We start from the raw sequence: 12,056 nt of genomic DNA on the forward strand, positions 1-12,056 counted from the left end.
TAAATTTATTGATACACTATATTATATAGATTTTCAATACTCTCCTTCAAACTTGAAAGGATGTAAAGGAACTATTCCAAGTTTGAAAAGGAAAGAACTGAAATGCAAAGGAGAAATACTTTTTTTAAACACATCCGTGATCTGATTCTTTGAGCTGACATGCTCCAAAGCTATAATCCCATTTTCATAAGCCCTTCTTGTATAATGATAATCTATTTCAATGTGCTTAGTGCACTCATGAAACTTTAGATTCTTTGCAATATGAATAGCACTCATTGTTACAATATAGCCAAGTTTTTTTTTCACATGAAATTCCAAATTTCTTTAATAACCATTGAATCCAAATAATCTCAGCTACAACTTGAGCCATCACTCTATATTCAACTTCTGCAGTAGACAATGCAACTCTTTGTTGTTTCTTGCTCTTCGATGAGATCAGAGAGCTTCCAAGGAAAGCACAAAATCACGAGTTTTGGATTCTTTGCAATATGAATAGCACTAATATTGTTACAATATAGCCGAGTTATTTTTTTTACATGAAATTCCCAATTCCTTTAATAACCATTGAATCCAAATAATCTCAGCTACAACTGGAGCCATCGCTCTATATTCAGCTTCTGCAGTGGTCAATGCAACTCTTTGTTGTTTCTTGCTCTTCCATGAGATCAAAGAGCTTTCAAGGAAAACACAAAATCCCGTAGTGGAAAGTCGATCTCTAGTGGAGCCTCCAAAGTCAGCATCACAGAAAGCTCTCAACTCTTTGTCATACAAAGATAAAAAAAACATGCCATAGCGCATAGAATCTCTGAGATACCTGATAATCCTGAGTACAGCTGCCAAGTGAACTGATATGAGAATATTCATAAATTGACTCACTACATGAGTTATATCTGGTCTGGATATAGTCAAATATATAAGGCTTCCAACTAATTGCCTGTATATTGTAGGATCCTCTAGCTCAACACCATCAATAGGTCTGTAACGCCCCAAAATTTCGAACCTTATAAATTCCTTGAAATAGTTGGAAAATTCCTTTTCTTTACAGAGTTTATTTCTAAATCAGTGGAAACGATTTCTTTTAAAAGAAAAAAGGCAGGTTTGACAACCTTGGGCACGTTAGCGAGAAAACAAAGATTTACCATGGACGATCTGCAATAATACTTAGAAAATCATTCCTTCTATTTAAAGAGAGTATCAAGTTTGTACAAAATTTGGGTTTCCTCAAGGGAAAACCGTATCAAAAACCAAAAATGTCCAGGAGAAGCACTACGAGCAGAAACAGTGGATCCTTAAATCATCTCGCAGTCACGCCATCGCCTGATGCACCTAATCGTCACCTGTGCCCATGAAATGGGTTAGTTTTGCGAAAAACTAGCAGGAGAGTACAAAGACAGAAAGAACTAAATTAGGCATAGATAATTTATGCAGCAGGTAGTAACGAGCAAACTAAGCAGATAGACTGGAGGAATAAGCTAAGTACAACAAACTGAAAAGGGTGTACATGCTCAATTTAGTTATTACTTGATAACCGACCATGCGGGTACATACATGGCACGTGAGTCGAAACAGTCGAGTCCAAGCCGAGTGTTCATTATGTTAAGTATTTTAATATACCTCGGTTGTCTGACTGAATCCTATTCCTATGGAGACGACCGATGGTCGAGAGAGTAAGTCCTCAAGGCCTGATAGGGATGCATCCAACTTCTGCAGAAGTGTTAGGCTAACTTATGTAGCCCGTATCCCTCCCCCTAACCTCCGATGACTGGGGAAAAACGGGTCTTTTGCCCTTTTTGAAAGCCATAAATGGACTGTCTATCGGAGTTGGTACCCTTCGTCCTCTCTCTTGACGAAGCAAGGTTGAATTGAGTGCGACGGGGTTTCTTAGCCGTTGCCTCATTCTTCATGCTCTGGTCCATTAGACCGAAACGAGCATCTTGCCTATGAAGGCGATCCCACTCTTATATGTGTTTTCAACAACCTACACTAAGCATTAATCGAAGTCATAAGACTCTCTCATCCAATCGTCGTAGTACTAACATGTCTCGCATGTTTAAGAAGTACACTTACGAGAAAAGGGATACAGGTCCTTAATAGGAGCCTCGGGAGTGTGTTTCGCAAAGATATAATGTTTTTAAAAAACTATTTTAACATATCAAATCTTTCGAAACCACACACAATCTTGCCAACATAAGCCATGTGATTTTCTCGAATCTGACATCCGATGACGCAGTGTCTGGGTGCTTTGTAAGTCACGACACTGGTTTTGGTAAATGGGTTTCACAAAGGAACCTATCACCCAACAACTTGGTCTTGCCCCAGATCAAGGGTTTTCCCAAAACATATCGGGTGGAAAGAGGAATAGGTATTCCTCTCGAATACACTGAGTCTATGGCAAGGAAAAGAAACAAAAGATAATAATGCGAAAAGGAAGTGCCTGGGCGCGAAGCGCGACGGCAAACAGGAACTGCGAAAGCAAGGGACAAGGATCGCGAAACCGCGTCCTTGAATTAAAAGACAGTAAGTAGTAACTTATGAAAGCAAAAAGCCTGGGCGCAAAGCGCGACGGCAACAGAAACAGAAAGTGCGTAAGCAAAGGACAAGGACCGCGAAACCACGTCCTTGAATTAAAAAAACAATAAGCAGTAAATACGAAAGTAAAAGCCTGGGCGCAAAGCGCGACGGCAACTGAAATGCGAAAGCAAAGGACAAGGATCGCAAAACCGCATCCTTGATTTAAAAGTGTACTTATATACATATAAGTATATAAATATATCATTAAGTCCTTTCGATTATCAATTATTTAAGCTTGATTTAATTATTTAAGTCCTTGTGCAACTTCTACCTTGGAGTATTGCGAGAATGAAGCCGTCTACGAACGTAAGTGATCGTCGGTTTAGTTCGCGCGGCGCGAACGGGCTCCGTTGCGTAACACTGCAAAAGTACGTAGTTTAGCATGCATAAAATAAATATAGATAGGGAGAAAACTCAGTTTCTCCGCAATCCAATGCAGGGGTCATTGGCCCCTACCGTTGCGAAAGAGAACGGGGTAGGGTCCAATGACCCATGTCGTTAAAGGAGATGGGTGCAGGGGCCATCGGCCCCTGCCGGATTTCTAAAGGAGGGCAAGGGCCTTCGAGGCCCTTGCTTGGTGTTAAAAGAAGGTGGGGCAGGAGCCTTCGGCTCCTGCCAGCTTTTCTTTAAAAGAAAGGGGCCGATGGCCCCTACCAATGAAATGAATAGGGTGGGGGAGAGTGCAGGGGCCAAAGGCCCCTGCCGAGCCCTTGCTCGCCAGAAAAAGAGACAAGGGCCTCTGGCCCTTGTCGGTTAAAAGAGGAGCAGGGGCCAAATGGCCCCTGCTGGGTTTTTTTCCAAAAGAAGGGAGGCAGGAGCCAAAGTGGCTCCTGCTTCTCTTTTAAGGAGAAGAGTAGGGGCCATCGGCCCCTACCAAAAGAGAAGGGCTGGGGCGGCCCCTGCCAGAAGAGAAGGGAGAGAGCGCAGGGGCCAAAGGCCCCCCTTGCGGCTATCTAAGAGGCGGCAGGGGCCAATGGCCCCTGTCGTTCGTGGAGAAAAAAAAAAGGGGGGGGGTAGGGGCCATTGGCCCCTGCGGGACTGAAAAAAAAGGCGGCAGGGGCCGATGGCCCCTGCCGGAAGGTGAACAAAAGGAGGGGGGGGGGGGCAGTCGCAGGGGCCTTTGGCCCCTGCCTGCCGTAATAGGAGAGGAGACAGCGAGGGAGGGGGCTCACCTGCGGCTGCCGGAGAGAAGGGAGGACGTCGGGGAGGTGGTTGCCGAGGAGGGAGCTCGCCGGAGAGGGTGGCGCCGTGAAGGGGGGGTTGGCCGGCGTCGGCAAGGAGAGAGAGAGATGGAGTCGGGGGAAGAGAGAGCAGAGGGGAGAGAGACGAGAGATTAGAGAGAGAGTCGGGGGGTCGGGGGAAGAGAGAGCAGAGGGGAGAGAGACGAGAGATGAGAGAGAGAGTCGGGGGGTCGGGGGAGGCTCGTAAGCCTTCCCCTCTCCCCTCTCGCCTTTTAATAGGGAGGGGGCGCACACAGGGCTCGCCCCCTGTGTCGCCGGAGGCTCCCCTCCCCCTGCGGGCTGCCAGTCCCCTCGAAAAGGGTTTTCGAGGGGCTGGCACAGGTTGGATCCGGGTCGGGTCTGGACCCGACCCGGGTCCAATCTTAAATTTTTTTTTTTTTAAACTGGTTTTACATCCAACCCTCCTTAAAATAATTTCGTCCTCGAAATTAAATTGAACTTAACGATCAATGTACAAGTCAGGGTATTTCTCCCTAATAGCAGAGTCAGGCTCCCAAGTACATTCCTCTATTCCATGGTGCTTCCAACGCACCTTTACAAGAGATATTGTCTTAGATCGAAGCACTTGATCTCGACGATCAACGATCTCGACTGGTCTTTCCTCAAAAGACAAATCCTTCTGAATGTCTACATCATCATAATGGATGATGTGTGATGGGTCGTGAACGTATTTCCGAAGCATGGATACGTGAAAAACGTTATGGATCTGAGCGTACTGAGGAGGTAAAGCCACACGATAAGCTGCTTCACCAATCCGTTCCAGGATCTCGAACGGTCCGACAAATCTAGGGCTTAGCTTTCCCTTTTTCCCAAAACGAAAAACGCTCTTTGTGGGAGATACCTTAACAAAAACCATATCTCCTATCGAGAAGGTGAGCTCTCGACGACGACGATCTGCGTAACTTTTCTGCCGACTCTGTGCAGTACGGAGTCGCTCTCGTATCATCTGCACCTGCTGAGTGTAGTGTTGTAGCACTACAGGAGATTCCATCCTTCGCTCGCCAACCTCGTCCCAGTAGAGAGGCGAACGACAGGGCTTTCCATACAAGGCCTCGTAAGGGGCCATCCCGATGCTAGCGTGGTAACTGTTGTTGTACGCGAATTCGGCCAGACTGGTATGAGAATCCCATTCTCCCTTCCAGTCCATCATGCACGCATGCAGCATGTCCTCCAAAGTCTGAATTGTGCGTTCAGACTGTCCGTCAGTCTGAGGGTGAAAAGCGGTACTAAACTTTAAATTTGTACCCAACGCGATTTGAAGTTGTCCCCAATACCTCGAGGTAAACCTCGGATCACGATCGGAGATGATAGATATCGGAACACCGTGCAACCTCACAATCTCACGAATGTAGAGATCCGCCAAACTGTCTAAGGACTGACTAATACGGATATGAAGGAAATGAGCCGATTTGGTGAGTCGATCAACGATCACCCAAATCGCATCGTTCTTTCTTTATGTCCTTGGCAAACCGACGATAAAGTCCATAGTGATGTCTTCCCACTTCTATTGTGGGATGTCCATTTGCTGCATCACTCCGCCAGGTCGTTGATGCTCTATCTTAATCTGCTGGCAAGTCAAACACTTAGAGATGTATTCGGCCACGTCTCGCTTCATTCCGCTCCCACCAATATCTGCGTTGCAAGTCTTTGAACATCTTCGTGCCTCCCGGGTGAATCGTATATTTGGATTTATGGGCCTCTACGAGAATTTCGTCTCTCAAAACGGGATCATTTGGGACCCAAAGACGATTTTTGAGCCAAATGCTTCCATCGTCCTTAAGTCGGAAAGGAGTATCGGTCTGTTGTGTACGAGCCTTCAACTTCTCGTACTGCGCATCAGTCTTTTGCCCAACAAGGATCTTGGCTAACAGCTCAGGTTGAGCTATCAGATTAGAAAGACTGATAGAATTTGATGAGACTGCAAACGGTTTCCAGGAAACCAAATCCTCGATCAACTTCCAACCAACGTATAATAGGTTGACGAAAATGCTAGAAGCCTTACGGCTGAGAGCATCAGCTACCACGTTCGCCTTTCCTGGATGGTAGGAAAGGGTGAAATCGTAATCCTTGAGAAATTCTAGCCACCGTCGTTGCCTCATATTAAGCTCCTTCTGTGAAAACAAGTACTTGAGGCTCTTATGATCCGTAAAAGCCTCGAATTGTTCCCCGTACAAGTAGTGTCGCCAAATCTTTAATGCGAACACCACAGTCGCTAACTCCAAGTCATGAGTCGGATAATTCTTCTCATGAATCTTAAGTTGACGCGATGCATAGGCGATTACCTTACCATTCTGCATTAGGACGCAGCCCAAGCCTGTCCCGGAAGCGTCAGTATAAATTACGAAGCCGCCTTGTCCTGAAGGCAAGGCTAAGATAGGAGCGGTAGTAAGTCGTTCCTTTAGTAACTGAAAACTGTTTTCGCACGAATCGTCCCACACGAACTTAGCCTCCTTCTTTAGCAACTTTGTCATAGGCAGAGAGATTTTGGAAAAGTCTTGGATAAATCTTCGATAATATCCAGCTAATCCAAGGAAACTTCTGATGTCACGAACATTCCTCGGTTGCTGCCAGCTTAGTACGGCCTCCACCTTTGTAGGATCTACCGATACGCCTTTCTCGGATATAACATGTCCCAAAAACATAACCTCCTTGAGCCAAAACTCGCTTTTAGAGAATTTAGCAAACAAACGCTCCTTCCGCAAGGTTTCCAAAATGATGATCAGGTGTTCGCGATGTTGATCCCAGGTCTCTGAGTACACCAGGATGTCATCAATGAACACGATGACGAAGGTGTCTAAAAAGGGTTTAAACACACGGTTCATGAGGTCCATGAAGGCTGCAGGAGCGTTGGTGAGTCCGAAAGGCATGACAGTAAACTCGAAATGCCCATACCTGGTTCGAAAAGCCGTCTTGGAGATGTCATCTCCCTTAATTATGAGTTGATGGTATCCTGACCTAAGGTCGATCTTTGAGAAAATCTTGGCATTCCGCAGTTGATCGAACAGATCTTCGATACGCGGTAACGGATATTTATTCTTTATCGTGGCCTGGTTGAGCATTCGATAGTCGATGCACAACCGCAATGATCCATCTTTCTTTTTAACGAATAAAACAGGAGCTCCCCAAGGCGAGACACTGGGGCGAATGAATCCTAGATCCATCAATTCCTGTAGCTGCTTCTTGAGTTCCTCGAGCTCGGCTGGCACCATACGGTATGGAGCTTTAGAAATTGGCGCAGTACCCGGTAGCAACTCGATGTTGAATTCAACCTCTCGTGGTGGGGGAAGTCCTGGCAGCTCCTCTGGGAAGATGTCTGGAAAATCCCGAACCACCTCCAGATCTCTAATCGAAACTAGCGTCGGTTCGGACTGGACGACACTGACTAAAAAGGCAGTGCATCCCCTTCTCAGGTAATGTTGTGCCTTTAGCGAAGAAATCATCTTGCTTGCACGGACTGCCTTCACGAACTTGAATTCCACCTTAGGCATCCCTGGTGGAGATAACACAATTTTGCTTTCATGGCAAAAGATCTTGGCATGGTACTTGTGCAGCCAATCCATGCCTAGGATGACGTCAAATTCGGTCATATCTAGAACGATAATGCAGGCCAGATAATGTCGATCTGCCAAGACTACGTCCAAAGCTGTCACGTAGGTCGCACAAATAGTGCTCTTCCCAATCAGGTTATAGACGTTGAGAGCATTATCTAACGAACTTACAGGTACGTGCAAGAGTTCAGCAAATTTTACAGAAATAAAAGAATGAGTGGCACCGCAATCAAAGAGTACGAAAGCTGCTTGGTTAGCAATCAAGATGGTACCTTGCACAAGCTCGCCCTTGGTCAGCTGTTCGACCGTGGCAGTGTAAACGCGTCCCGGTGCTTTCTTCTGGCCGCTGGACTGTGGTTGTTGCGCTTGATAAGAATGTTGCTGTTGTTGCGGCGGTGGTCGGGGGAGCAGAGGTGCTCCATTATTCCTTCTGAGGTCGTCAGCCGCCTTCTTGCGGCACTCGTGTGCAAAGTGGCCCATCTTGCCACAGTACAGGCATCCGCCTGTAAGAAGAGGGCATGCTTGCCCGGGGTGAGGTCGTCCGCATTTGGGGCAGGCATCGCCCGCCTGCTGCCGGGCGGGAGGGTTGCCCTGAGGACGCTGACGTTTGGAAGGAGGATATGGCTTTCTTCCACCTTCCTTGTTTATGAAAGAGGGCGGTCGCTTGGTTTGACCGCCAGAGGGATATCTCTTTTGATCATTACCCGCAACGGGTGGCTTCTTGCTTTGGGTGCTCTTGGAGCGTTCCCAATCCTCAGTCAGGAGAGTGGCTGCAGCAACAGCTGCAGAGAGATTTGATGGCATGCTGTTTAGGACCCTTGGTCGGAGTCCTTCCTTTAATCCGCGGATGAATTTACCCGCCCGCTCCCGATCATCTGCAAATAAGTTGGGGCAATAACGCTCCAACTCCTGGAACCTGGAGATGTAGTCCACCAGACTTGACGAGCCTTGGCAAAGTTCCAAGAACTCCACCTTTTTCCTCTCCCTAGCACGAGGAGGAAAATAGTTCTCTAAGAAAGCCTTTTTGAAGGACTCCCAAGGAATAAGCGAATCTGCTGAGAACTGGATGTTCCGAGTCGTGTCCCACCAATGGCGGGCGGCACCCGAAAGTCTGAAAGTACCGAAAATAGTCTTCTTGTCTTCTGGGACTGTCAAAACTTGGAAAACTCGTTCTATTTCCAAAATCCAGTTTTCAGCTGCATCGGGGTCGGGCTTGCCTGCGAAGGTTGGAGGATCGAGCTTTAAGAACTTTTCATATGATACTGTTGCAGGGTGGCTTGGTTCTGGGGTAGGTACTTGGTTGTGCGCTTGATCTCGCATGGCGCTAGCCAATGCGCTCAAAGATTCCATGATGAATCCCCGTTGATCTGACCATTCGTCAGACGAACCTTCGTTCGACCCTCGAACCATCCTTAAAATACCCAGATGATACATAAGTCAATACTAGAAGGAGAAGAGTAATATCAAAAAGTTTATCGTATTTCCGAGTAATAGAGATTACAAAAGCCCAGCAGTGCTGGTATAAGAGGGCACTTACAAAAAGTTAAAACAAAAACTGTCCACGGGTACACAAACCAACGAGTTTATATCTTTTAGGGATGATGAGAGTACTTTCTCAAGTACTCTCTTGCGATACCAATGCGCCTTAACCCGCGCAGAGGGGGAAAAGGATGCAAATCCTCATTCGGGACTCCTTGCCCGTGAAGAGGAGTAGTGGGGGAGTAATGTGGCGAGGCATCTGGTGCATAGGGCGGCGAAGCCGGAATGTACACCGGAGAATCCGGTATGTACTGCGGTGGAGCTGGTGTGTATACCGGGAAATCCGATATGTACAGCGGTGAAGCCGGAGTGTTTATCGGGGTATCTGATATGTACTGCGGTGAGTCTGGGGTTGGTGTGTATATTGGTGAGTTGGGGGAAGGCATAAGAGTGGGTGGAGCGACGTCCTGAGCACTCTCCAAGGGTAATATTTGTCCATCACACAATGGTGTGTCATAAGTACCCTGGACTGAGGATGCTGTGTCCTCCAGATCTTGTGCTACAGTCGCCCTTCTATCGTATGCTTCCCTGAGTTGACAATTATCTATCGTATGTCCTTCTTCACCACAGAACTCGCACCCTATCTGGGCTTGCCAGGGGGATTCTGCTTCAGAGGATTCCAGAAAAGTGTGTCGATTAACTAGCACGTGGTTCGGTATACAACTTCCTTCCTGAAAGTGCACTGCTGCCCATGTCGCGGCTAGCGGTGCCTGGTAGGCATCTGGAAGCGTAAAGCCCCATGAATCCGCAAAAGTGGGAGGGGGCGGCCTGTTGGTCCAATGATCTGAACCGGTAGTCGAACGCTCAAGTCTTCCTACCACAGAACTTCTGCCCCTTACAGAACGACAACGCGTTCTTCTTGCGCCTCTTCTGCGTCCCAATTTCTCACCATCCGGAGGGTTCATTTTCTTCAAACAAGAAAAAACCCCAAATATTCATGTAAGGTATACTCTAGTCTAATAGTATAGAAAAAGAGAAATTAAATTACTTACAGCGCGATGCAGATGCTCGATGACCAAGAATCACTGTTTCGATCTGCTCTGATACCAAGTTGTAACGCCCCAAAATTTCGAACCTTATAAATTCCTTGAAATAGTTGGAAAATTCCTTTTCTTTATAGAGTTTATTTCTAAATCAGCAGAAACGATTTCTTTTAAAAAAAAAAAGGCAGGTTTGACAACCTTGGGCACGTTAGCGAGAAAACAAAGATTTACCATGGACGATCTGCAATAATACTTAGAAAATCATTCCTTCTATTTAAAGAGAGTATCAAGTTTGTACAAAATTTGGGTTTCCTCAAGGGAAAACCGTATCAAAAACCAAAAATGTCCAGGAGAAGCACTACGAGCAGAAACAGTGGATCCTTAAATCATCTCGCAGTCGCGCCATCGCCTGATGCACCTAATCGTCACCTGTGCCCATGAAATGGGTTAGTTTTGCGAAAAACTAGCAGGAGAGTACAAAGACAAAAAGAACTAAATTAGGCATAGATAATTTATGCAGCAGGTAGTAACGAGCAAACTAAGCAGATAGACTGGAGGAATAAGCTAAGTACAACAAACTGAAAAGGGTGTGCATGCTCAATTTAGTTATTACTTGATAACCGACCATGCGGGTACATACATGGCACGTGAGTCGAAATAGTCGAGTCCAAGCCGAGTGTTCATTATGTTAAGTATTTCAATATACCTCGGTTGTCTGACTGAATCCTATTCCTATGGAGACGACCGATGGTCGAGAGAGTAAGTCCCCAAGGCCAGATAGGGATGCATCCAACTTCTGCAGAAGTGTTAGGCTAACTTATGTAGCCTCTATCCCTCCCCCTAACCTCCGATGACTGGGGAAAAACGGGTCTTTTGCCCTTTTTGAAAGCCATAAATGGACTGTCTATCAGAGTTGGTACCCTTCGTCCTCTCTCTTGACGAAGCAAGGTTGAATTGAGCGCGACGGGGTTTCTTAGCCATTGCCTCATTCTTCATGCTCTGGTCTATTAGACCGAAACGAGCATCTTGCCTATGAAGGCGATCCCACTCTTATATGTGTTTTCAACAACCTACACTAAGCATTAATCGAGGTCATAAGACTCTCTCATCCAATCGTCGTAGTACTAACATGTCTCGCATGTTTAAGAAGTACACTTACGAGAAAAGGGATACAGGTCCTTAATAGGAGCCTCGGGAGTGTAAAACTTGAAAATTTTATAAAATTTTGCAAATTGGGCCTGGATCCAAATTACAGATCCAGGACCCATAAAGGGGTTTTTTCGCGTACATTTACCTCGTAAATTTGATATATACGTATAAGTACAATAATTTTTAATTTATTTAATAATTCAGAGAATGATCATTCAATTAGGGTGCGTAGATGGGTATGGGATCCATATACCGGATCCATGTACATATATATATATTTATATATATCTAAATATATATATATATATGTGTGTGTATAATCATAAATAAATAATATTAATATGGGTAATACTATAGAAATATATATATATATATATATATATATATATTAAGCGGATTCGAGGATCCACAGTTGGATCCACTTGGATCCAACTTGCGGATCCATTTTGGTGGGGGTTAAGATTTTATAAAATGTGAGATTCAAAATGAATAAAATTTTTATGTTTTTAAAATTTTATCCAAGGATCCACAGTGGATCCATTTGGATCCACTTGTGGATCCATATTTGTTTTGGGGCCGGGTTACGGGTCCCGAGTTCGGACCCGAGCCCCACCCCATGACAGTTTTTTTAAAAAAAAAAATAAGAGGAAAGGGCACCCGATAAGGGTTGCCCGATCCTGTTGTAACAGGAAAAGGAAAGGGGAAAAAGGGGGGGTTTACGCAGGGCGTAACCGACCTCCCCCATCTCGGCGATAAAAAGGGGAGGCAGAAGAGGGGGTCTCACCCTCTTCCCTCATCTCCCTCGCGTCTCTCTCAGTCGGTGCGCGCGCCGGTGGAGTTCGAATCTCGCCGACGAGCTGCGGTCAGCCACCACCGAAGGCCACGGCAGCAGTGAGGAGCATCAGCCGCGACCCTGCTTTCGCGATTGCCGCCGGGGATCGCCGGAGAAATCTTCAATAAGGTACGGTGCTTCTCGGATTTCGGGTGAGGGATCGAACATAGGTTCGATTCCATGTGGGGGATTT

The 12,056-nt window shown here is 46.1% G+C and overlaps 1 protein-coding gene across 1 annotated transcript in view; it reads left to right on the forward strand.

The window, feature by feature from the left end:
* Nucleotides 1-12,056, forward strand: part of LOC149836559 (putative sugar phosphate/phosphate translocator At1g06470) — an 82,318-nt gene that overhangs the window by 18,409 nt on the left and 51,853 nt on the right. The window lies entirely within an intron of this gene.

The sequence above is a fragment of the Nuphar pumila genome, chromosome 5 (assembly GCF_984573655.1).
Source record: "Nuphar pumila chromosome 5, dmNupPumi1.hap1.1, whole genome shotgun sequence".
Classification (NCBI taxonomy): domain Eukaryota; kingdom Viridiplantae; phylum Streptophyta; class Magnoliopsida; order Nymphaeales; family Nymphaeaceae; genus Nuphar; species Nuphar pumila.